The sequence below is a fragment of the Balaenoptera acutorostrata genome, chromosome 3 (assembly GCF_949987535.1).
Source record: "Balaenoptera acutorostrata chromosome 3, mBalAcu1.1, whole genome shotgun sequence".
NCBI lineage: Eukaryota > Metazoa > Chordata > Mammalia > Artiodactyla > Balaenopteridae > Balaenoptera > Balaenoptera acutorostrata.
This window is the reverse complement of record NC_080066.1, coordinates 84,018,984-84,046,721: the sequence shown is the minus strand read 5'-3', so window position 1 is coordinate 84,046,721 and position 27,738 is coordinate 84,018,984. Positions and strand designations below refer to the sequence as shown.

At 36.3% G+C, this 27,738-nt stretch overlaps 1 protein-coding gene across 7 annotated transcripts in view; it reads right to left on the bottom strand.

Annotated features, from left to right (window-relative positions):
* ATOSA (atos homolog A) overlaps positions 1–27,738 on the bottom strand; it is an 86,125-nt gene that overhangs the window by 25,622 nt on the left and 32,765 nt on the right. The gene's annotated exons all lie outside the window — the stretch shown is intronic.

The following is a 27,738-nucleotide window of genomic DNA, read 5'->3' as shown; positions in this document are numbered from 1 at the left end:
CTTGCTATGCAGTGGTAGTAGTTTCAGAGGAAGAAATTTTATAATTAGTCAACAGGAGATGCAAGCCTGTATTGCAATATATGAAGTGTGATATTTTTTGGTTACTAGGCAGTTCCAAACAATCTAACCTGCAGATGTTTCACTTAGATATATTAAATTAAAAATTTTTCACAAGTCCTCCAATTTTAAAAGCACAGTTAATTTTTTTTTAATTAATTAATTAATTTATTTATTTATTTTTGGCTGTGTTGGGTCTTCGTTTCTGTGTGAGGGCTTTCTCTAGTTGCGGCAAGCGGGGCCACTCTTCATCGTGGTGTGCGGGCCTCTCACTGTCGTGGCCTCTCTTGTTGCGGAGCACAGGCTCCAGACACACAGGCTCAGTAATTGTGGCTCACGGGCGTAGTTGCTCCGCGGCATGTGGGATCTTCCCAGACCAGGGCTCGAACCCATGTCCCCTGCATTGGCAGGCAGATTCTCAACCACTGCGCCACCAGGGAAGCCCACGGTTAGTTTTTAAAACTGTTAACCTGCTATGCAGGTTGGACATGCATGCATGTGTACATTCACACACGAAATTCAATTTATAGTGCAAACTTGAAAAGGTTGCTTTCTCTTATCTCTGCCAGCTAAGCAACACATATTTTAAGTGCCTAGCACACTGTAGTAGGTGACAAGGGGACACAAAGTTGTACTGCACATAGCTACTAGTTTCAAAGGATTTGATTCAGAGATGATTTTTTAAAACAACAGAACACTGAAGCATACAATAAATTCCAAAGAAGTTCAGATAACAGTGGTAAAATTTTGCCAAAGAGGTAGATGTTAAGCTGAACCATGAGAGAGGAAGTGCAACTTGAGTGGAGCATTTGTACCAAAAAAGTGTAGAAAAGGCAGGACTGGAGCCTGATTGTGAATAGCCTTGAAGAGTATGACGACGAGTGCCTATTTCTAGCCTCAGGAAGGCTTATCAGGAAAAGAAGGAGTCTTGAGAGCCAACTTGATTGAGCTGGTATTTTAATACCATTCAGTCCCTAAAATGACCATTTGCAACATATAAAACAACAGCCTGCACTTAGTAATGTTAGGCATTGCCAGTCCTCACTACTTTCTATACATTAACTCATTTACTCCTCAAAGCAGCTCTAGAAGGGACTATTACCACCATTTTTATAGATAACCGAAGCATAGAGAGGTTAAATAACTTGCCCAAGATCACCCAGCTAGGAAGTTGCAAAGTTGAAATTTGAACCTACACAGGTCTGGTTCTAGAATCTGAGTCCCTAACTACCCCATGCATGCTTTCTTTCACTGTGGCTACAAATTTTGCCCTTATATACTTTAATAGATGTTTGTAAAAATATAAATGATGTATATTCAACATATATTTTAACAGTATATTTTGGAATATTGTGGTACAGGATTTGTTTCCAGGAAAAGGACCGTAATTTATAATAATGCGCCAAACTGGGAAAAAAAAAAAGAGGTCTCAACTTCCAACTTTCCTCCAGGAACCAATTAGGTCATAAGCCAAGGGTCTCCTGTGGTCTCCTGGGACTCACTGAGTTAAATCATGGTGTCCTTCAGAGGGAAGCAAAAGACATAAAAAGAAATCCATTCAGACCTTTCTCTGATGGTTCTGTGGGTTTTCAAGGCTAGCTCAGGCTTGCCATGGGCTGGCTACATGGGATGATTTTAGCTCCCGGGAGATTTCTCTGGGCTCATCCTTTTCCCTCTCTCAGACTGTGGGGTAATCCTGGAGAGTTAAGAATTGTGGCAGAGCAGTGGCTCTTACGCTATGGAATGCTGAATGATGTCAAGATGTCAGTTACTCCATGTGAGTACCAAGGATGGTTCACAGCCTAAGTAATGTCTCATATATATTTGGCACTATTTTTTTTTAATTATAATTTATCTCCAAAACCCTACTAGCAGGATATCCACTGACAGATGAATGGATAAAGAAGACGTGGTACATATATAATACAATGGAATATTACTGAGCCATTAAAAAGAATGAAATAATGCCACCTGCAGCAACATGGATGGACCTGGAGATATCATACTAAGTGAAGTAAGTCAGAGAGAGAAAGACAAATATCATATGGTATCACTTATATGCAGAATCTAAAAAAAAAAATGATACAAATGAACTTACTTACAAAACAGAAACAGACTTACAGACTTAGAGAATGAATTTATGGTTACTGAGGGGAAGGGTGGGGAGGGGGATAGATTGGGAGTTTGGAATTGACATGTACACACTGCTATATTTAAAATAGATAATTAATAAGGAGCTACTGTAAAAAAACAAAAAACAACAACCCTATCAGGAAATGGCTTACTCATATACAAGAAATTACCAAGTTTAAAGTGATAAAAGTTAAACTGTTACACACTGTAAAGCAACTATACTCCAATAAAAATTAATTTTAAAAAACTGTTACGTGATGACAACCTTTAGGAACTTGTCAGGAAAAATTTATGGGTGTCTGAATTTTAATAAATGAGAATACTAAATCACAGTAGTCATTAGAAAAGTTGCATTATTAAAATTTTGATAATTTCCATCTCTAAAACCTCTGCCATAGCACAGAGTTTACTGTAGTGAAGAATATGACTAAGGAACTGGGAAATTTTATGTCATACTAAAGAAAATTCATTAGATATGACGATACTTTGAGGACATAGCTTACTCAAGAAATAAGGTACAATTGTTGGGTCTCTGAAAACAATTTACTCTTTACAAAAACAAAAAGTGTTGCAAATCTAGACAAATATGGGCTGCTAAGGCTTACCTACTAGCTATACATTTTAAAAGAGAGAAATTATCTGATGTAAAACATAACTTTGAAAAGAACAGAAAGGATGTTATAAATTCTCACAGGCTATCAATGACAAATCATTAGAGAGTGGGAATTAATCAATCAAAACACAGTCCCTCTGCCCCCAAAACCTCAATGAGGACAGTGCTCCCACCACAGTCTGACTAGAAGCCATGACCAGACTAGCTCCTTTTTTGTGGCACACTCTTCTGGCTCCGGAGTTCAGCCAACTTAAAGTTCTTCATCTGTTCTCTCCAACAAAAGAGGTTAATAATTTGGCCACTGGGAAAACCTTAAACAATCAGAATGACCCACAGGTGAAACAGACTAACTTGGGAAGTAAATTCTTCATCACCAAGGGTGTTCACAAACAGACGGATAAACAATTGCCAGGGGTGTGGTTGAAGGGATTTAGCTGTCAAGTGGAAACTGAATTAGACTTGCAGTGGTTCTTTCAACCTTGAGAGTCTATGAATCTCTGTTCTTCACAAGTACTTCATAAAAAACCCAGGGGAGAGGCCAGAACCACCACTTCCTTCTTGGGAGACCCTAACCAGGAGCCCCTCTGAATCAGAACTCATCATAAACACTTAATGGTGGTGTCTCTGGATCCTTGATTTAAAACAAAAACCTAGGATACTTCAAAGCTCTGTCTCAAGGAAACAGAAGAAGGTCCTTCCTACCATTGGGCCGCTGTATATACTGTTCAATTTACTTCTAAAGCCTGCCAAGGTAGTAGATTTCACCCCCCTCATATATGGAATAAAATGGCAAGAGAAGCATGAGAACACCTGGGGGATTCCCAAAAAGAAAGTTTCTCTAAAAATAATGTCCTTTTAAACTTATGATGGACAATCTAGTAATACGAATAAAAATTCTTCTGTGAATTTATTCCAATGAAATAATAGAACAAGTACACAGAGATGAATGTTGAAGGATATTTATTAAAATGTTTATACCAGTCAAAAAAAATTGTAATCAATCTAAATGTCCAACAAAAAGGGACTGGTTAAATATACTGTGGTACAGTTTTATCTAAAATAATGATATAGATCTACTTTTGACAAGGAGAGATTATCTATACCATAAGTGAAACACAACTCTCAAAAGAATGTTATGATCCTGTGTTTGTGGAATTACACATGCATAGAAAGATATACATGCAACAAAATATTATCAGTCCTATAAAGCAAACACACAAACACATAAACTAAATTTTAAATAAATTACTATTCTCTGACTGGCATTAGATAAATGATAAAGCCTATTAACTGAAAAATAGTATGTAAATAAAAGAATTACATGGTGTCATATATTTTAATTAGAGTTATTGTTTTGTAAAACCCCTGCTAAGGAGATCACAGTTTGGTTACTCAGTAGAGGAATTTGTGAAGACACACATAGGTAACAGCACACTGGTTCTGGTGTTGAAAAATTAGAACTTAGCAGTTTGAAACACTTTTCTGCATTGCTTTCTTTCTTTTTTTTTCTCTTTATAAATAATCTTTTAAAAATAATTAGGTAAGAATTAGCATCTCATACTGATAATATGAGAAACATATGGATGAATCTGAGAAAGGGTGTTAAGAATTAGTAGAAGAGGTTATGCTCAGAGAATTGGACTCTCAGTTGATATTACCAGTATGTAGGTATGAAGATGGTGCTAAGTGCCATGCTGTAATTGCAAAAATTGAGAATAATTATGTAAATGCTTTATACTAACTGTTGAGGGATGGCTTTTCTAAGCAGATAACATTTAAGCCAAGGTCTGAACAAGGAACAAGCAATTCAAAAATCGGAGGAAAGAGCATTCTGAGCAGAGGGTCTAAGGTGACAATAAAGGAGTAATGTCCCAGGAACTAAAAGAAGGTGAGTAAGGCTGGAATGGCAGTAACAGAGAGAGAAAGTGGTAAGAACTATAGTTTAGAATGGTGGGCAGGGAGTACATCACACAGGATTTTGAAGCTAGGGCAAGGAGTTTAGATTTTATCCTAAATGCAATGGGAAGTCACTGGAGGGTTTTAACTAGAGAAGTGACACAATCTGATTTACATTTTTAAATGATCGCTCTGACTGCTATGTTGATAACAGAATAGGGGAAAAAGAATCAGAGTACGTATACTGGTTAGGAGGTTGTTGTTTTCCAGGGTTGGGGATATAGTTTTGGGAATCATTGGCATTTGGATAGTATTTAGAGTGAAGAGTTACCTAGAAGCATGTAGAGGACATTCATGACAAAGGCCCGAGGCACTCTAAGAAGTAGAGATCTGTTAGAAGATGATGAACCAGCAAAAGGAGCTGGTATATGTCAAGTATGGTATCATGGAAGCTGCAAGAAAAAAAATGTTTCATGGAGGGCATGGCCAATGGTCTCAAACACTAGTGAGGTTTAATAAAATATAAACAAAGAAATGACCACTGTATTTGACAATAAGGAAGTCATTGGTGACTTTGACAATAGCGATCTCAGTAGGTGGTGATGATGGAAGATTAGATGTGACATACATTGTCAATTATTCTGAAGGGTACAGATGATAAATACAAAAGCCTACTTTCCTAGTCCTCTCTTAACACAATGGCAATTCATGTATCACAATATAAGTATTACACATGCAAAATCATCACTCATACAAAATTGTCTCCAAATCCCAAAAGGGAATAAGAGAAGTTCCCTTCTAAGTCTATGGTACAGGGACAGGAGATTCTCCCTCTTTATGGTCCTAAAATCCAGTCACTGAACAAGTCACTAACTTGTTCTTCAAATTTCTCCTGAAATTAAACCTTCCTTTTTAACCTCAAAACAGTTACCAAGGTAGATTCCTATTACTTTACACATAAATTACTACAACAGTCTCCTAGTTATGGTCTAGGACTCTAGGCCCTTTCTTATTCATCTTGCAACCTGATACAGATTAATCTTCCTGAAAGCCATTCCATCACATTCCTCAAAGTTTTTCTGTTTGTTGTTTGTTTGTTTTATTGGCTCCCTAACTGCCTATTAAACCCAGTGTAAACTCTTAAGCCTGACATTAGGGCCAGGGCCACTGTACAGAGCCTGCTACTCTGGCTGTGCATTGCCAGATTCTGATATGAACACCGCCTCTTGAAGTTATACACTGAGGTGACCCTGCTTAAGACTCCACCAACCTCTGGTTCTTAATCTCATCTTTTCCTGCTCTCTGTGTTCTACCCAAACTGCTGTCTATACCACGCTCTACTCATTTCCCACCCTGTACCACTGCTTTTTCTTTCTGTACTGCTAACTTTAGCCAACCCTCTCCCAACTGCAGGAACTTCCACAGTTACACTAACCCATCCATTTCTTTATAAAAATATTCTTAGTATTTCATAGATGTTTATCTCCTAATGGGTTAAGTTCTACATACATTGAAATATTTTTGGTTTCTCATTTATATGTTCCAATCTCATAGGTATGTGTTGAGTGTTTCTGTTTTAAGTGACAATTGTAAAGGACCTTAGAAATCATGTGGCCTAATCTACCTTACTTCCAGATGAAGAGAGTAAGGTAAAAAGACATTAACTTTCTTGCTCAAAGCTGTATGCATACTGCTGCACACTGGAATCCAGGTTTCTTCATTCCTAGTGCAACTTGATTTATACACCATAAGAAGTCTTTAAGCAGAGAATAAAAGACAAAGTTGACTTTAATGACAAGTGCAAAAAATAGTGGCTGTGGCTATAAATGAAAGCAACTTTATATCTGCACTATTATTTTATTAATACTAGTGACACATAAATATTTCCACTGTCAGAAGAGTACCTTCAAACACAAAAATATTCTTTGTTTTTGTTAGCCAACAACAAAGCTTAAACTGAATTTTAAAAAAATCCTCAGCACTCTATTATGAAAAAGGCCAGTGATCTGTAAACAAACTTATCACGGACTGACTTTTAAAAGCAGCTTTCTAGACTTGTGTGTGGTTTAAATTCAACCAAGTATTTCTGCTGTACATCTACATTATACAGTAACCACCAAAATTCAAAATTATGATTAAAACAATGAATATTCTGAGGTTCTATCTGAAAAACAAAGTCATGTGTATGTTTTTATAATAATCTAGCTCTTTGAAAATTGGCTATAAATTTTAATTGTCACATAATACAACCATTCAGTTAAACAAAGATGATCATTATCATCTTGAGTTGTGGAGTGTTTTATCAAGTGCTTCCTCATCTTAATTCTCATGATGTAGCATAAAGTAACAGTTAAGAACATGAACTGTGAGGTCAGGCAAACAGTTCTGCTACTTGCTAGTTGTTTGGCTTTGTACAAGTTATAGTGATACAACCTCTCTTTGCCTTAGGTTTTTAAAAAATCTACTAAATGGCAATAATAATAGTATTGACCTTCAGAGGGTAGTTAACAGGTTGTTATTTGTAAAATATTTAGAATATTGCCTGGCACATAGTGAGCACCATACTGTTTCTTTTTTCTTTTATTTTCCATCTAACGTTTCTTAAATTTAAAATAAAAATAGGGACTTCCCTGGTGGTGCAGTGGTTAAGAATCCTCCTGCCAATGCAGGGGACACGGGTTCGAGCCCTGGTCCAGGAAGACCCCACTTGCTATGGATCAACTGAGCCCGCGAGCCACAACTACTGAGCCTGCGTGCCACAACTACTGAAGCCCGCACGCCTAGAGGCCATGCTCCACAACAAAAGAAGCCACCACAGTGAGAAGCCCGCACACTGCAAGGAAGACCCAACATAGCCATAAATAAATAAATAAATTTATTTTTAAAAATAAAATAAAACAAAAATAAATGCGATGGCATAGGTTTTTCTCTCATTTTACAGATGAGAAAACTAAATTTGTAAAATCATTTGCCCAAGGTCACAAACATTATCAGTAAGTAGAGAACCATCTGTAGGAGCCCACTTTCCACTACCAATAGTTCTTAATAATGCTCAATTATGAAAGTTCACTCTTATTTTTCATTTCACACAAAAAAGACTCATTTTTAGGGTAGAGGTTACCCTACCAACTCAGGGCATAGATTCTAGAAAGCTCTTCAGATAGGCATATCTTCAAGGATTCCTGGTATTAAAAGAATTTGGACAGCTATTCCTTTCTCTCCTTATGTCTCCCTAGTTTAAAGGTTTCTCAATTTAGATATCACGGAAAAGGTCTGGATCATGCAGTTCCAGAAAGAGCAAGAGGATATCCCACTTAGAAACATTATCCTTATAATGCTTGGCAAAACTGTACAATTACATCTGCTTATAAATAAAATGTTTCAATGTTCTGTTTTGTGCATTCAAAACCACTTAGAGTTAATTAAAACCAAGCTTGGTCCCTCTGTCATCAAAGAAAAATAAGCAGCTTCTGTGGGCAAAACTACAGGGGATAAGTTAAAAAGTGGGGCAAGGTGGGGGGAGTCTTGGCTTTTGTACAGAATTCAGGAGTTAAAGAACTCAAAGGAACCTTCAAGAGTATGTATTTTCATTAATCTATAGATGAAGAAATTGGACTTCAGAGAGTAAAGTGACAGCTCAGACACACAGAGCAACACAATGGCAAAGTGAGGCCTTAAATCAAGATCTCCTATGTATATAAAATGTTAAAAATCTGAGGACTTACTTCCAAGTCTCATCCAGTGTGCCTACCTAAACTCTACTCCCCAGTTAGTCCAATTCCAATTCTGGCTCAGGAAAGAATAATGGATGGAGACTCAGCCTCAGGTACTTGTTGGCTTGGTATCAAGGTCGTTCTTACAGCTCATTCTGTATTGGTTATCCAGCCTGTGAATGTTGATTCTGGTCCTTACTGTAAAACATCTTGATGTCTAATTCCCAATATCTGTTTTCCTTTGAATTCTAACTGGACTTTGCAGTTTACATGGTTACTATTCTGCAATCTTGACAGAATTTTCTTTGTTTCTCTGCTCATGCAACCACTCTGAACCCTACTTCTCACCACTGAGACATGAGGTGCTTACCTATCTCAGGATTGTTTCCTCAATATCTGTTATATCTGATAGGGATTCCTATATGCCATGGCTACCCAAACTAAACCTGACACTTTGAAAGCTGCAAAAGAAGAGTTGTGAATGAGTTGGAAAACCAAAGGGGGAAGGGAAACAGGGGTTAAAAACCTTAACTAAGGAGTACACTGTTACAAACTGTGTATTTTCCAATGGAGAAATTGAAAATCTGCCAACTTTTTTCTAGTCCCTGATTTCAGTTAAGTTTAAACTCAGGTGGGAAGCAGACACAGAGGGAAATCCTCTCATAAGCTTCATGTGTTTCTACTGCAATTATTACTCTACTCTAATGGCCGACTGTCTCTAATTAGATTATAAACTCTAGGCATGCAGGAGCCAGGTCTAACACATCCATCATTCTATTACCAGTGCCTAGGACAGTGCCTGGCGTATAGAAGATGCTCAATGAATACATAAGCAAAATGAAAGAGTGGTTAAAGTGTAGTTATTTAACTAATTAATAAGATCTCAGTTGCAGATCAACTTGAGATCTATGTTAAAGTATGACCAACTCTGAAGAATTCAGGTATTATAGGACAAGTGACCTCAGATTATTAGCCCTATAACAAATGGCAGGTTGAAGGTGCCAGGACATCAGGCAATGCACAAGAAGTTCTTTTAGCTTTTATTTTACTACGTTTTTTTAAAAACAGAATTTAACTTATTCACACTGACATTTTAATAAAGAGTTGTTAAAACACACACACACACACACACACACACACACCACTAAAATGATTATATTCAGGTATGTTGTTAAGCCTCAATCATCAGTATCTCAAGAGAATTTGTTTCCTACATTCCAATTTGACAGCTAGTTCTGCCATCTGATAGTGTATTCTCTAAAATGTTGAAAGCAGGTAATTTTTGAGGGTCAGATCTTACAGATATCTTCACACTAAATCTCACAGAAACCAAAGGAAAAGCCTTGGCTAATTCTCTAATCACTAATTCTCTATCATTAACAATTAGCACAACTAGTATAACCAATGGAAATGGACTAAAGGAAGGAAGGCTTAGTGATTTGACAGGTGAGAATTGGGACTTTCAATTGTTTTCAATGCTCCAAAATGTTTATTAAGTTTTTCTAAAACTGCTCATGTTTGTAGACATTCTATCAGGCTCAGAACTGGTGTTTTGAAATTTTCATATATATACACAAAAATTTAATTATTGTGAACAAAATCAATACAAAATATTCATTCCATCATTCTTAGATATTTTAAGATTAATAGTATTTTCTAAAGCACTTTGAACTTCTTGAAACAAGGATCTAAATAACGTTAAAAGCCATATAGTTCTAGTTCTAAAACTAAAAAAGAACATAAGAGAATTCTGGAAGCATAGAAGGTGCTCCTTTGATATGAACTATGACAAGCCTGTGTACTCAGAACTCAGGCCGTACTGAGTTCCTATGTTCCCTAAATTACTTACAGTCAAGTAATAAGTACTAACCCTTTTCCCACCTTTGCAAATATCGCATAATAAAAAACAGCAATCACCTACCAATTTGAATTTGTTTACCACAACTATTAAATAAATTACAGTAACAAAAAATACAATGCTATGTAGTTTTTTAAAACACTATCGCAGACTATAGCAAAACTTTTAAAAAGGCATATATTTTATGTCATTTAAACTGCTCAGATGATTATATTATAGATTAAAAGCTTGCATAACCAAGAAATATGGCATTTATGATGCCATATTTGATGGCATTTCCATCAAAATAATTTTTAACTAAAAGTGCTACATAGGCATAACACAAAAGAAACAACTCTTTATAGTAGTAAAACAATTGGTGAGTTTATTTTAAAAAAATTCAATCTAATTTATGCAATACTTATTACTGAATTCTTCACCCAGTTGTTAGCAGATATTTTTTAGGCACAGAAGAGTAAATAGAGTTCACCAGAAGCCAAGGAAGGTAAAGCTTGTACTTCACACAATTCTGCAAGGCGACTCTTCCCAGAGGACTGTAATTGGCTGCCGTAACAGACATCTCCTTTTCCTCTACAATCCGAATTCCCAACTACACAAAGCCTCTAATATGTAAGTGCCATCCACATTCCCCTCCTGGCTCCTTACCAATTCAACCACAGTAATTTGTGTGGAGATAAGGGAATTTTTAAAGAAAATAATCAGAAAAGAATAGAAGGATAAGTAACTAAGAATTGTGATCAAAATAAAGAGAAAAACAGGAGGAAAGGGACAGGGAGAAACAAAATAGACAAAGAGGAAAGAACAAACAGGAAAATAAGATGGGGGGGGGGTGGGGGGGAATATAAAAGGAAAAATAAAGTAAACAGAAGAAGAGTAGAGTTAGAGGACGCTGAACAGATGAGGGAGGGAAAAACTTTTCGGGGGAGCCATCACTTTCTGTCCTAATTGTTCCTTAGGCTCTTTTCCTAAACTCCCATCTTTCAAACATTGCAAAGTAGGCCTCCCTGTCTTCTCACACATGTTCTACTAGCACCCCTAAAAGGAGCCCCAAATTTGTTAGTTAGTTGTATACCCATTGATTAAAAACATTTTAAAGTAGAAAAGGCCAATTCAATCTGGATTTTAGTTCACAATAGTGTTCAAAAGGTACAGAGCTTCAATTTAGTGAGCATAAAATATTAACTGTAACCTAGGCAAGTTGCTCTCTTAATTATTTTTCTGGTATCTAAGAGATGATTTATTGTTTGATAACCATATTGCTTAAAATAATTTTTCTGTTGGTTTTAGATAAATGATCTTAAAGATTAATTTTTCTAAAGGATACATAATATGCCAAAATTATAACTCTGAATTTTAAACCTGAAATATTAAAATTTTATGTTCTTCTATAGAACTGTGATGGTTCTAAACTGTGGCCTAACTTCGAGGAAAAAACTGGCTTTATGATCAAGTAGATGTAAATTCAAATACTGAGTGAATCTAGGCAAATTAAAATAATAATTCTTTGAGAAATTTCTGAGGAAAAAAAAACCCTGCCCTTTGATCTTTGGCATACCCTACTATGGTAGGAATTATCAAATTAAATTTCAGTTATTATTTAACCTTAAACAGCAAACCTCATGTGGTTGACAAATATTTATTTATTTATTTATTGACAAATATTTAAAAACCCACTCTAAATTCACTGCTCTTTATGGTCAGAAGACATTCCTAGTAAAGTTTTCATACAAAGGGCCAGAATATAAATTAAGAAATTATTGATTTCAGGCTGTATTTCCTTCATAATGTATTTAATTCAAGGAATGCCATGAAGCATAAAACCTTCCCATCTCCAGAAATGAAATGAGGTTATATACAACATAACTGATGGCCAAAGTGAAAATTAAAATTCATGTAAAGATCTGAAAATGAAATTAACCTTTAATAACTATTTTGTAACTGCAATACGTAAAACATTCACTGCAGAATTTGATTTTACTGTTTTCACAAAGACAGTAGGATCCAGTGAGGACAGTCCTGGGCAAGTTCAGGCATGTCACTTAATTTCTTCATTTATACAATGGTAATGGTAAGTGTCAGGGGAGAAAGGAACTTCTTCCCTTTACCTGGGTTGGGTCTCTGTACGCAGGGAGAGCAGGACTTTACCACAACCCTTATCTTCCACCAAGGAACATACTGGGGAGAAACGCATAATTTCTGTATTCATCCATTTTATGAATTCTTCCACAAGGCCAGTAGGATGGCTGACATGACTGGTTTGATTTTGGTAGTCACTGTGTTATTTCCAGTCAAAATGGAGTAACAGGGACTTGATTTACCCACACACCTAAACCACAACAAAATACAAACAACTGTTTCCAGACACTGGACAACAGACAGTGTAAGACAGTGATCTCTGAGAGAAAAATAAACAGGTGAGCTCTACAACTGCCCAACTTTAAGGCCTGGAGAAAGTTTCCAGGCTGAAGGACAGGGAAGGAGAAGGCAGACAGAATCCAGCAGTCTCCCTGAATCAAGCACAAAAGAACTAAGGGAAAGGGAGGTTAGGTGGCTAGAGTCACAGGGCAGAGTACCAGACAATGGAGAGTAGCACAAAGAAGGTGAGCTCAGGAGAAACAGAGGAGTGAAAGAAAAAAACCGTCAACCTGGAATTCCTGAAAAACAAACAAACAAACAAAAACCTTAGACCCAGAAAAGCTGAAACAAGTTTATCACCAACAGACCCTCACTACCAAAAATGGTAAAGGAAATCCTTCTGTCAGAAAGAAAATTAAACCGTTTGAAAATCTGGATCTACACAAAGAGAACTGGAAATCATAAATATGTAGGTAAATAAAAAATAAATTTGTTCTTTGTTTTTTTTTTTTTTTTAAATTTATTTATTTATGGCTGTGTTGGGTCTTCGTTTCTGTGCGAGGGCTTTCTCTAGTTGTGGCAAGTGGGGGCCACTCTTCATCGCAGTGCGCGGGCCTCTCACTGTTGTGGCCTCTCTTGTTGTGGAGCACAGGCTCCAGATGCGCAGGCTCAGTAGTTGTGGCTCACGGGCCCAGTTGCTCCGTGGCATGTGGGATCTTCCCAGACCAGGGCTCAAACCCGTGTCCCCTGCATTGGCAGGCAGATTCTCAACCACTGCGCCACCAGGGAAGCCCCTGTTCTTTGTTTTAAAATCACTTTTAAATAGAACTGACTAAAGGAAATGTTGAAGTATTTGAAGGTAAATACTTCAAAGTATTTGAAGGTAAACTGTGACAAGTTAATTATTGCATACTTTAAAGTAACTACTGAAAAAACAAACTAAACATACCCCCATAAAACTAATTATAATTAATAAGTTAACAAAGGACATAAAATGGAATTATTCAAAAAAAACCCCAAAACTATCAATCCAAAAGAAGACAGAAAAAGAAGGATAAAGGAACAAAGACCAGCTGGGACGAATAGAAAGCAAATAATAAGATGACAGATTTAATCCCATCCATATCAACAATAACCTAAAATGTGAATGGTCTAATTAAAAAGCAAGGATTATCAGATTGGTTAAAAAAGCAAGACACAACTGCATACTACCTATAAGAAATCCATTTTTAATATAAAGACACAAATAAGCTAAAAGTGAGTGCTAACACTAGCCAAAAGAAAGCTGGAGTGGCTACAGTAATCAGATGAAACAGATTCCAGAGCAAATGATCTTGCAAGTGATAATGGTGGCCATTTCATAATGATAATGAGGTCAATCCATCAAGAGAGCATAACAGCCCTAAACGTTTACGTACCTAAGAAAATAGCTTCAACAAGTATAAAGTAAAAATGATAGAACTGTAAGAAGAAACAGACACATCCACAATTATATTTGAGATTTCAACACCCGCTTTTTCAATAATCAATAGAACAAGTAACAGAAAATCAGTAAGAACATAAAACTCTTGAACAGTACCATCAACTTGACCTAATTGGCATTTACATAACACTCCACTCAACAAAAGCAGAATATACATCTTTACTAGGTACACATACAACATTTACCAAGACAGACCATATTCTGGGCCACAAAACAAATCTCAATAAATTTAAATAGTTTTAAATCATCCAAAGTGTATTCTCCAACCATAATGGAATTAAATTAGAAGTCAGTAAGAGAAAGATAGCTGGAAAATCTCTAAATATTTTGGAAGTAAATAACTGGCGTGATTTCAATAGTCACTGGACCACCTCTTTACTCTGAAGTGAGGTTTCCAAGTTTATGGACTGAATTGTGTCCCGCCACACCTCCCCCCACACCCCCAAACTCATATGTTGAAGCCCTAACCTCCAATGTGACTGTATTACGAGACACGGCTTTTAGAAGGCAATTAATGTTAAATGAGGTCATCAGGGTGGGGCCGTAAACCAATAGGATTGGTGGCCTTACAGGAGTGGAAAAGAGAAATCTCTCTACCTCTCTTCCTTCCCCTCCCACCTCCCCCCTTTCCAAGCACATGCACCAAGGAAAGACCATAAGGGCTTCCCTGGCGGCACAGTGGTTAAGAATCCGCCTGCCAATGCAGGGGACACGGATTCAGGCCCTGGTCCAGGAAGATCCCATATGCCGTGGAGCAACTAAGCCCGCGCTCCACAACTACTGAGCCTGCTCTCTAGAGCCCAAGAGCCACAACTACTGAAGCCTGTGCGCTTCAACAAGAGAAGCCACCGCAATGAGAAGCCCATGCACCACAACGAAGAGTAGCCCCCAGTCTCTGCAACTACAGAAAGCCTGCGTGCAACAACAAAGACCCAATGCAGCCAAAAATAAATTAATTAATTAATTAATTTTAAAAAAAAAGGGAAGACCATATGACCACACATCAAGAAGGCATCCATCTACAAGTCAGGAAGAGAACACTTACCAGAAACCAAATCAGCTGGCACCTTGATCTTAATACTTCCCAGCCTCCTTAACTGTGTGAAAATGAATTTCTGTTGATTAAGCCACTCAGTCTACGGTATTTTGTTATGGCAGCCCAACCTGACTAATACATCAAGGATAAAAGCCAGGAATCTGCCTCTATATTTCCTGTTCTTTGCTAAAACTCAGAGGGTGTAGTCCTGCACCTTGCTCCAGATTTCTAGATAAGGCATGCTGGAGCCTGTGCCTAGAGCCTACATGTTCTCAATTAATAAAAGAGGGAGTAAAAATACCAGGCATAAATGGGTTTCCAGAATCCTTGCATTTGGAGAACCATAGGGTGAATGCCTGGTTTAATAAAGTGATACTCTATTTCTCATTCTATTGATACCATCAATCATGTGTGTATATACTTGCAGTTGGAAAGGAGAAATGGTGATTAGTACTATGAATCCCTAGCAATTATAACTATCCAACCATCTTACATAATTGTTGTGAGGATCAGAAGTGAGGTATGCCAAACACTGATTCATTAAATTAATCTTACTCAAAGGAAAAAAAACCCTTCTGTTGGAGGGCATGGCTGCTTAATGAAGTCAAGGTGGGGGCAAGGGGAGAAAACTGAGAAAAGAGTGAGGAATAAGGGGAAAAGAAAAACAAAAGTAATGATAAACACATGTAGAATTCACGAAGTCCAACATCATATTCTACTCCCCCCTACTACCTATACATCTCCAAACCCAAACCTGCTCTTTCTCTTGAGTTCCCTATATAGTCTAACATTATCGATGCTCAACTGCCCAAGCCAAAAACTTGGCAACGGAGTCCTATAAACGGCACCTCCTAAACAGCTCTAGCCACTTTTCTTCCTCACTCTAGGACCCCTACCTATACTACCAATGGCCATATGGGGACTTCCCTGGTGGTCCAGTGGTTAAGGCTCTGCGTTTCCACTGCAAGGAGCATGGGTTAGAATCCCGGTCAGGGAACTAAGATCCTGCATGTTGCAAGGTGGCCAAAAAAATTAATAAATAAAAAAATAAAATAAAGAAACCATTAAAAAAATACATACTTCAAAAAATGGCCATATGTTACACACTAGTGTGTATAAAATAGATAACCAACAAGGACCTACTGTACAGCACAGGGAACTATATCCAATATTATGTAATAACCTATAAGGGAAAAGAATCTGAAAAAGAATATACATATATATATATGTATAACTGAATCACTGTGCTGTACACCTGAAACTTATATGATATTGTAAACTATACTTCAATAAAAATTTTTTTAAAAATAGCCATTATGTTAAAAAACACCTCCTGTAAAATGCTATAAAAATATATATATATGTATTTCACCAAGAGTGAACCCTAATGTAAACTATAGACTTCTGGTGATGATGTGTCAATATACATTCATCGACTGTAACAAATGTACCACTGTGTCATGGGGTATTGATAGTGGGGGAAGTTGTGCATGTGTGGGGAACGGGGTGTATATGGCACTCTGTACTTTGTGCTCATTCTTGCTGTGAATCTAAAACTTCTCTCTAGGGACTTCCCTGGTGGTCCAGTGGGTAAGACTCTGAGCTCCCGATTCAGGGGGCCCGGGTTCAATCCCTGGTCTGGGAACTAGATCCCACATGCATGCCACAACTAAGAGGTCTGCACGCCGCAACTAAGAAGTCCACATGCCACCACTAAGAAGTCCACATGCTGCAAGTAAAAATGATCCCGCATGCCGCAACTAAGACCCAGTGCAGCCAAGATAAATAAATAAATATTTAAAAAAATAGAATAAAACTTCTGTCTAAAAAAAGTTTATTAATTAAAAAATATTTCCCTTCTATAAAATGCCAGAAAAATATTCTTGGTGGTTTTTTTTTTTTTTACTTTCTGCAGATTTAAAAAATAAAAATCAATACTGAAAATAATCTATTCACTTATCCCAAAATTGTACTTAAGAAGTTTCCCTCAGGAAGCATGAATTATGAAGAAAAAAACAAAAATTATAGTAGAAAGCAACAAAAGAAGCACAAAAGAAAATTATCAAAGCTCAGATGAGTTATCACTGTCCCAGGATCAAAAAAAAAAAAAAGACGTTCTGTACAAACTTAAATTAACATAGTTTATGTTTTATATTAAAGCATTTTAATGCCTGATAAGTATGAATATACTTAAAAGTCTTCAGGGCCTGAAAAAAATGTGTAAGTTACTGAAAGAAGGGAGAAACACTACTTTTGCAACATTATTTGCTATTTAACTTGTATTACAGGTAAAAAATTAAGTGACCGAGGGAAGCACAGTTCTTATTATAACTGATATTCTCAAAGTCTACTGACAATAATCTTGTTTCTCATATAACCTCTGGTGCTGAGCTTCTTGGACAAAATTCCCCTGGACTAGACTATTGAATACCTATGTTAAATTCTGTATTTTGAGAATATGCCAGAGTAAGAGTCCTTTATGAGCAGTACAGTGCAGTATATTGTATAATGATGGCTTTCAGCATTCTATAAATACAGCAGTCTTGGAAATATGAATTTAACGCCAGTCAGATTTGTTTATAAAAGAACCCACCTACAGGAAATAACTGAAATAAGTTTCACTTACAAACTGAAGACTGCTTGGACACCTTTCTCTGGTCTGTGGTTGTGGATCCATCACGCAACTATAACACTAGTATCTACAATGCTATAATAACAGCTGACACTTCCTAAGCTCTTACTATGTGTCAGATACTGAGATGATTATTTTACCTTATTTAATCTTCACAACGATACTGAGAATACATCACACTGTTTTACCTCCAAAAATAGCCTGATTATATATGGAATGGTCATTCATATATAACCACTATTGTTAATTCATCAAATCTAAGATGTCATTAATTTTAAGATACATGACTATTTTATCTTTCATTAAGAAAGAAAAATCTGCCAATTTAACTACAGTGTGCATCAAAGTGTAAGAAACACATTTCTTTCTGATTTCAAAGATTTAAAATATAGAAAATGTGCATGCTAAAATCAACCAAATATGGTAACCCTAAAATTATAAGTTTAATCAGAATCTGATTTAAATGCAGTATATTTCTTAATAGACCTGAAAACAAAGTGAGCTAACTAACTGAATGCTTTTCAGCCTCTTTTGAGAAGAAATCCAACCTTGGAGAATGAAATCATTTCGCCAACAAACTTCTTAACTGAATGGGAAAAAAAGAGAGAGAGCTACAGCTGCAGGTGTTCATATGAACTGCATTCATACTTTATGCTTATATATTTTTAGTCAAACTATGTACATTATTCAAAGTAAAAACACCTTCATCAAAGTGTGTGTTTAACAGTGACTGGTTAATCTATATTGTAATAAAAGGGCGAAATAAGACTGGATATTTATAGTTTCGTGGTTAAGATCGTGATTAACAGACAATCTGAATCCTGGTTCTGCTGCTAATAATGATGTAGCCCAAAGGAACTTATTTAGTCTCTCTAAACTTTACTTTCCTGAAAAATGGAGGTAATACCTATTTCACAGCATCAATGATTTCATGAGCTAACAGTATGTTGTGTTGGACAACATGGCACACAGTAAGCAGTTTTATATAATACACAGTCTTACTGTTCCTTAATAAGCCAAAGTATCTGGATAGAAATTTTCAATAGTTCTAGAATCTTGTGGTTTGGAATCCCAGCTGCACATTGAACAAACTGGAGAGTTTTAAAAACAAAGTATAAGACAAAACAAAAAAACAGAAACGAAACTCAGGGACACATCCAAGACTGGATATTATATTCTTATAAAAGCTCCCTATGTAATTCTAATGTAATTCTAATGCAACAGGGATTGAGAACCACTGCTCTAATTGGAAACTTGAGGCTAAGCAAGGGGAGAAAATGAGGATATTAGGCAAGGTGGTACATGGAGAAAATACTGGTGACATTCGAAAAGCAAGAGACCCGCTTTAACATATGTACACTGGAGTTACATTTTCAGTTATAGCTGTGAATTTGCGAATATCCATTTATAATATGTAACTGAGGTAGAAGTGGTTCTCAGACTGGGGTCTGTGGACATTCTGGGGATCTGACAGCTCTCTCTCCAAATCTAACATGTGATTTATTTTCAATGAAAATCTCAAAAAATGAGCAGAAACCTAGCCTGGAACGTCGTGGACAATGATAATCAAGGACTGCCTTATAATTTCAGTGCTATATTCATATGTACTATTATGATTTACATTTACAGTTTTGCTGGTGTTTAAATAACATGACTTTAACAGCTCTAGGCTAGTAAGAGAGGTGGACTTAACACAGATGATGTTTTGTATTGTGTGCAAAATGGTGGCCCGGGGTACCAACAAAAGTTGACAATGAGTCAAATGGGACAAGCAAATATCAAGCCATAGTACGGTAGGCACGTTCATCTCAGAAGGACTTGGCCCATAATACCAATCATGATAGTCACATTTTGACCAGTAACTTTGTAACACAGCATAATGATTTAAAGTTTACTGGTTCTACAGTTTTATTTGCACTTAGTTTTTAATTTTTAAAAATCTTTTTAATATTTTAATTTTATTGGAGTATAATTGATTTACAATGTTGTGTTAGTTTCAGGTGTACAGCAAAGTGATTCAGTTATACAGATACATATATTCATTGTTTTTTAGATTCTTTTCTCATATAGGTTATCACAGAATATTGGATAGAGTTCCCTGTGCTATACAGTAGGTCCTTGTTGGTTATCTATCTTATATATAGTAGTGTGCGTGTGTTCATCCCAAGCTCCTGATTTATCCCTCTCCCCCATGTTTCCCCTCTGGTAACCATAAGTTGTTTTTGATATCTGTAAGTCGGCTTCTGTTTTGTAAATAAGTTCATTTGTATCTTTTTTAAAATTAAATTCCACATATGAGCGATATTGTATGATATTTGTCTTTCTCTGTCTGACTTACTACATGATAATCTCTATGTTGCTGCAAATGGCATTATTTCATTCTTTTTTATGGCTAAGTAATATTCCATTATATATATATGTACCACACCTTTTTTATCCATTCCTCTGTTGATGGACATTTAGGTTGCTTCCATGTCTTGGCTATTGTAAAAAGCGCTGCAATGAACATTGGGGTGCATGTGTCCTTTCGGATTATGGTTTTCTCCGGATACATGCCCAGGAGTGGGATTGCTGGATCACATGGTAGCTATTTTAAGTTTTTTAAGGAACCTCCATACTGTTCTCCATAGTGGTTGTACCAATCTACATTCCCACCAACAGTGTAGGGAGGTTCCCTTTCTCCACATCCTCTCCAGCATTTATTGTCTGTAGACTTTTTGATGATGGCCTGCATTTAGTTTTTTAAAATCATTTTGGTTTGATAGTTGTATGAGGTCTACAAGAAAATTATACTGAGTTCATTTTTCTACAATGTAATTAAAAAATAACTTATGTCAGCTGGTTCAAAAAAATTTTTTCCCTTAAATAGTTGTGGGGAGTCCTGGAAGAAAGACTGAATGGATTCAAATCTCAGTTCCATTATATAAGGAGGAGGCTTTCAACTTTTCATAAAATCTTTAAGATCTCTTTCTCTCTCTCAGGTATTATTTTGAAGTTGGCAAAAAGTCATACTTGGCACACCTGTCAGAATGGCTATTATCAAAAAGACAACAAATAACAAGTGTTGATGAGGGTATGGAGAAAAGGGGACCCTCGTGCACTGTTGGTGGGGATGTAAATTGGTGCAGCCACTATGGAAAACAGTATGGAGATTCCTCAAAAAACTAAAAATAGAACTACCATATGATCCAACAATTCCACTCCTGGGTATTTATCCAAAGAAAACAAAAACACTAATTGGAAAAGATATATGCACTCCTATGTTCACTGCAGCATTATTTACAATAGACAAGATGTGGAAGCAACCCAAGTGCCCAGCAAAAGATGAATGGATAAAGAAGATATGGTTTATATATACAATGCAATATTACCCATAAAAAAGAATGAAATTTTGCCATTGCAACAACATGGATGGACCTAGAGGGTATCATGCTAAATGAAATAAATCAGACAGAGAAAGACAAATACTGTATGATTTCAGTTACATATGGAATCTAAAAAAACAAAACAAATGAGCGAACATAACAAAACAAAGTTATAGATATAGAGAACAAATTGCCAGAGTGGAAGGGGGTTGGTTGCCAGAGTGGAAGGTGGTGGGGGGAGAAAAGAAATAGGTCATGAGTATGAAATGTACAGTGTGGGGAATATAACCAGTAACTATGTAATATCTTTGGTATGGTGACATATCGTAACTAGACTTATCATGGTGATTATTTTGAAGTGTATAAATACCAAATCAGTATGTTGGTGCAACAGGAACTAATATAGTGTTGGATGTCAACTGTACTTCAAAAACAAAAAAACTAACGCACTCATAGAAAAAGAGATCATTGTGGTTACTAGAGGCAAGGGGTGGGTGAAGGGGGAATTGGAAGAAGGTGTTCAAAAGGTACAAACTTCCAGTTATAAGATAAATAAGTACTAGGGATGTAATGTACAATATGATAAATATAATGAACACTGCTGTATGTTACATATGAAAGTTGTTAAGGCAGTAAATCCGAAGAGTTCTCATCACACAAAAAAAGGTTTTTTTCTCTGTTCTTTAATTTTGACATGATGGATGTTCACTAAACTTATTGTGATAATCATTTCATGATGCAGGTAAGTCAAATTATTATGCTGTACACCTTATACAGTGCTGTGTATCAATTATATAGAGAGAGTATGATCCTATTTTTGTTTAAAAAGAGTTTTAAGACATCTAATATTATATATACTTACATGAGGACAGGGGACAGAGTAAAGATACATGCACAGAACTATAGATACTGTTTATCCCTGGGAAAGTAGGCATAGGAAGAGGTAAGGAGTTTTCCCTATTTGTTTATACACTTTTTGTTTGTCTGAATTTTGTTTCAAACACCATGTACTATTACTGTAATTTTTTAATCAAATTTTTCAAAACTGGGGGAGGGGGCAGTGAGAATCAAATAAAGATACATGCCTTTAAAGGCTTTTAAAATCACAGATAAGAAATACCTACCATAAAAACTAGAGGATTACCAACTTTTTACTTTGCTAGATATTTTTTAAAAGACTACTGAAATAGAGAACTCCTAAAATGACTAATTATATATAAAACTTTAAGACCTCTATCTTATATAAACTTTCCAAGACAGAACAATATTATTTAATAACAGTTCAAATATATATACAGTGATTAAGGGAAAAATATTGAGTATCTACCATACACCAGTGTTTCTCAAATTTTAATTTTTCTAAGTATTATGGTAGACAGAGTAATGACCCCCCAAAAAATGTCCATGTCCCAATCTCTGGAACCTGTGTATATGTAACTTTACATTGAAAAGGAACTTTGAGGATGTGATTAAGTTAATCTTGAGATGGTGGGGGAGAGGTCCCTGGATTATCCTGGTACGCCCAACATAATCACAAATCCTTATAAAAAAGAGGCAGGAGGTAGAGGTGAAAGATGATGCTACATTGCTACCTCTGAGGACTGGTGAAGGGGCCATGAGCCAAGGAAAATAGGAGGCCTCTAGAAAGCTATAAAAGTCAAAGAGACAGACTTTCCCCTAAAGCCTCCAGAAGGAGGAACACAGCCCTCTGGACCCACTGTAAACTTCTGACCCCAGAACTCTGAGGCCATAAATGTATGTTGTTTTAAGTCATAAAGTTGTGGCAATTTCTTACAGCAGAAATAGGATCCTAATACAAGTATCATCTTAGGAGCTTGCAGAAAATGTATATTCCCAGGTCCTACTCCCAGAGATTCTGACTCAGGAGGTCTGCACGTTTAATAAGAAAGCTCTATGCCTCTGATGCAGGTGATCTCTGAATCATACTTTGAGAAATAGCACTTTAGATCATACATCAAAATAAATACCTCACAGGTAAAAAGAATCATATCTAAATTTTAACGGGGAAAACTAGCAGAATATTCAATATGTATTTATTTGACCTGTGGAATAACGAGACCTTTCTCAGCTTGAAAAGAGAAAAATACACACAAAGGAAAATATTGGCAGATTAAAATGTTTTAAATCTAAATTTTATATATTTCTTTTTCTATTTCTTAAAGGTAAAAAGTAGAAGGGGACTTCCCTGGTGGTGCAGTGGTTAAGAATCCACCTGCCAACGCAAGGGACACGGGTTCAAGCCCGGGTCCGGGAAGATCCCACATGCCACAGAGCAACTAAGCCCGCGAGTCACAACTACTGAGCCTGCATGCCACAACTACTGAAGCCCGTGCTCCTAGAGCCCGTGCTCTGCAACAAGAAGCCCGCGCACCGCAACAAGAAGCCCGCGCACCGCAACGAAGAGTAGCCCCCACTCGCCGCAACCAGAGAAAGCCCTGCACAGCAACAAAGACCTGATGCAGCCAAAAATTAATAATAAATTTATTTTAAAAAAGAATGGAAAATATTTCTATACTATATGGTTGACAAAGTGTTCCTATTTATATTACATTATTCTATATGCTATTTTAATTAAACTTACTATTTCAAAAGTTGAAAAGAGAAAGAATTCACATAAGGTGAAATAAAAAGAGTAACCACATAGAGAGGAATGTTTACTCTCTCTAGAGAGGATGTTTAATCAAAGAAATACCAATTAAAACCATATTGAAAATCCATGTTTTATCTACTATAATAGTAAAGTTAAAAAAAATTTTTTTAATTATCTGTGAAAAATGGTTTGAGTGATGTTATGTCAACATGATGAATATCCAACAGCCATTAAAATAATTATATTATTTAGAAAAATGCACTCAAAATCCATTAAGTTAAACAGCAATACATACAATTTTATATTTAAGACTTTTTTCAATAATGTATAAACTGATATAAAGATGATCTGAAACAAAGACAACATAAAAAACTAAAATAAGTTTGCTAAAGTTTGCTAAAATAAGCTCTCTAAAGCTTCTGAAGATTTTTAAATACTTTACTTCTTAAAAGCAAAATTAGAAAGAAAAAAAGTACTATCTATCTATCTTTTTACTTTCACCATCATTTCATAAAAGAAATAACAAAAATTTAACAGTCATGATCCAGACAAAGGGGTCTCTCTTGAGAAAGGCTGCCATCTTTGCCATGAACAAATGAAAAGCTTATGTTAGACTAGCACAGGTCTGAGGACCAATCTTTGGGAACCACTACTACTACCCTGAAAACTACTTGACTTCAGGCCCTGTGTGAATAGTAACCAAGAGCCCAACTATAGTTCTCTTGGGGTTGTTCCTCTTTCTCTCTCCACTGCTCCCACTTCAATCAGCCTGAGAAACTTATCTATCATTTGAAGGAGCAACGATAGAGAGGGTAGAGACCATGTTCCACAAAAGTGGAAAACTGCCAATTCTTAAAAAAAGGGGGCAATGGACCAGAAGTCAATGAGAAAGATAGCTTGCCAAAAAGAAAATGAGATGATGTAATAGCACCAAGAAAGAATACCCACTGGTTCCTACAGTGATCCAACCAGTTGAAGCAGGGAGACAATGCCACCCTTTTAACCATTTGTTTGTTCAAGTGGATTCATTCATTAACCTCTGTGCAAATGTGTGGAGATCAATTATTTTGAATGGAGGTTGCAGTTTAGTTGTAAATGGCTATTGTAAAGATATCACCTTGCTATATAAGGTTGGTAAGAAAAGAAATACTTTTTTCTCTCTAATTTTTTCTTCCTCAAAGGCAGTTTCATATTGCTCTATTTCCCCTTTAAAATGGGTAACTCTGCCAAAGACAGTATCCTTTGATAAAGATAATGATCAAGCAGGGGGATTTAATGCTAATGTAATGCTTTTAATTAACGTTTTATTGGATAACTCTGTGGTCATTATTGTCAACTTCAATCAGCCAAGTACAGGATATTTCCTAGAACCAGATTAAACTGGTTTTAGTTCAGCCAGTATACACACAATTAGAACTATCGTCAGTCGAGCATAGCTATTATCATCAAGCAATTATTTATTGTTATATTATTCCAAAATCATCTGTTTAGAAGATAAACTTGCCAATATGCTTTAATTCCATATTTAACTTACATCTTTTACCTAAATTTTGATAGCTAAATAAATCTTAACACCAACATTTATACTTGTAACAGATCTTGAAATTGACAGATCTCTCAATAAAACAGAAAACAAATGAAAAAAATTTTATAGTAACTTGCAAAAAGTATGAAAATGCTATACTAGAAGCCAGAAGATCTGGATTCTAATTTCAGCTTTGTCATGAACTGGTTCCAAGACTTTGGGAAAGGTCAATTAAATGCAAACTCACTTGTAAAATGAAGGAATGTGAAACTAGATGGCCCCTTCCAATTTAAATAATATCTGATTCTACATGTGCCAATTTTTGGAGTTATAAAATACTATCATCCCATTTGCTGTCAGTACCACTTTGTCCACAAGCACAGACTGATCCTGGTACATCTAGCCTACCACAAACTAAAAATAATCATGGGGGTGCTGGTCAGAGTACAAAACTTGTCCCAACTACAGCTGTTTTTGCTTTCTGTGACTCAAAATCTTAGAATTTTCTATGCCTCCTCCCTTTCTCCCGTCTCCAATAAGTAAAGTCTGACTGCTTCTATTAACAATCTCCCATATCTGATCCCTCACCATTCCCAGTTTGGCCAGAGCATTGGTTTCATAAAGAGAAGCAATGAGAGATGAGGTAAAAAAGGACGCTATCTAACTTTTTTAAACCTCTTCTGTCATTACTGCCCTTTAGGCATCCAATGGTCTGGCTCACCTGATCTTATTCTCTCCCAGAGCCACATCAAGATATCCCACCCCTCCATATTCCACTGAATCACTATAATTTCTTGTTTCCAGCACTCCCCTCCTGGCAAGCCTCATAGCCCCACCTCAGTTGTTTTAATCCTTCTCTCCAACTATTCCAGTATTCTTAACGCCACACCATGGAAAAACTTTGTGGTTAGGAGGTGATTCATCCTTTGTGCTCCAACTCTCCTAATACTCTTACTGCTTTTCCATTCTTGATACCCCACTAATTTACCAATGAGTCCCAAAAATTATAGCTAGTGACTCAAAAATCACTTCAACTAACTTTTTAAAAACTGCATTTTAAAGGTTCAAATCTCACCATTATACAAGCCTTCTAAAATATTCTTTGGAAGAGTTTTAAAATTTTCTTCATAAAGAATTTGCTATTAAGTTCATTCAAAATTAGATTTGTTTGTTACACTTGTGCATGGGTTTTTAAAATTACATTTTCTAACAATCTCTACTCTTATGAAGTTAAAAATTTAACTTTACCACTTGATCAAAGTTCTACAGATTAAAAGAACAGGGTATGATATGACCCGGCAATCCCACTACTGGGCATATACCCTGAGAAAACCATAATTCAAAAAGAGTCATGTACCACAATGTTCACTGCAGCTCTATTTACAATAGCCAGGACATGGAAGCAACCTAAGTGTCCATCGACAGATGAATGGATAAAGAAGATGTGGCACATATATACAATGGAATCTTACTCAGCCATAAAAAGAAACGAAATTGAGTTATTTGTAGTGAGGTGGATGGACCTAGAGTCTGTCATACAGAGTGAAGTAAGTCAGAAAGAGGAAAACAAATACCGTATGCTAACTGATATAGATGGAATCTAAAAAAAAAAAAATGGTTCTGAAGAACCTAGGGGCAGGACAGGAATAAAGATGCAGACGTAGAGAATGGACCTGAGGACATGGGGAGGGGGAAGGGTAAACTGGGATGAAGTGAGAGAGTGGCATGGACTTATAAATACTACCAAATGTAAAATAGATAGCTAGTGGGAAGCAGCCGCATAGCACAGGGAGATCAGCTTAGTGCTTTTTGACCACCTAGAGGGGTGGGATAGGAAGGGTGGGAGGGAGATGCAAGAGGGAGGAGATATGGGGATGTATGTATATGTATGGCTGATTCACTTTGTTATAAAGCAGAAACTAATACACTACTGTAAAGCAATTACACTCCAATAAAGATGTTAAAAAAAAAAAAAAAGAACAGGGTATGAAATAATGCAATGAGCTCTAGTTCAGCTTAAATACACAATTCTTCACTAGGTCTTATCCCAGCTCACCTGGTCCTATTATACCCTCCCATGATGTTTTATTGTTTTTAGGAGAAGAGCTTATGCTTTTCTTTCCTAAAACGTAGCACAGATAAAAATAAATCACTATTTGCCTCTTTTCTCTAACCCACTAAGCTCCATGAGAACAAGGACCAACTCTCTTACAGTTACCCAGCACAGCACTTAGCATGAAGAAGCTCTCAAACACTTGTTGAAATACTGAATGGTTAATGTTCCATCATATTTTGTTTTCTGCCTATTTCAGCTTATTTCTGGTTAAAGTGATAAAGGCTTGCTGTTACCCTTTCCAGATAACTATCATTTTATTCTTCTCTTGGATTTGACATTTTGCATTGAAATAGTTTTTGTGAGTTTTTTTTTAATGCCCTTATTATATAATTTTCTTAAACGGAC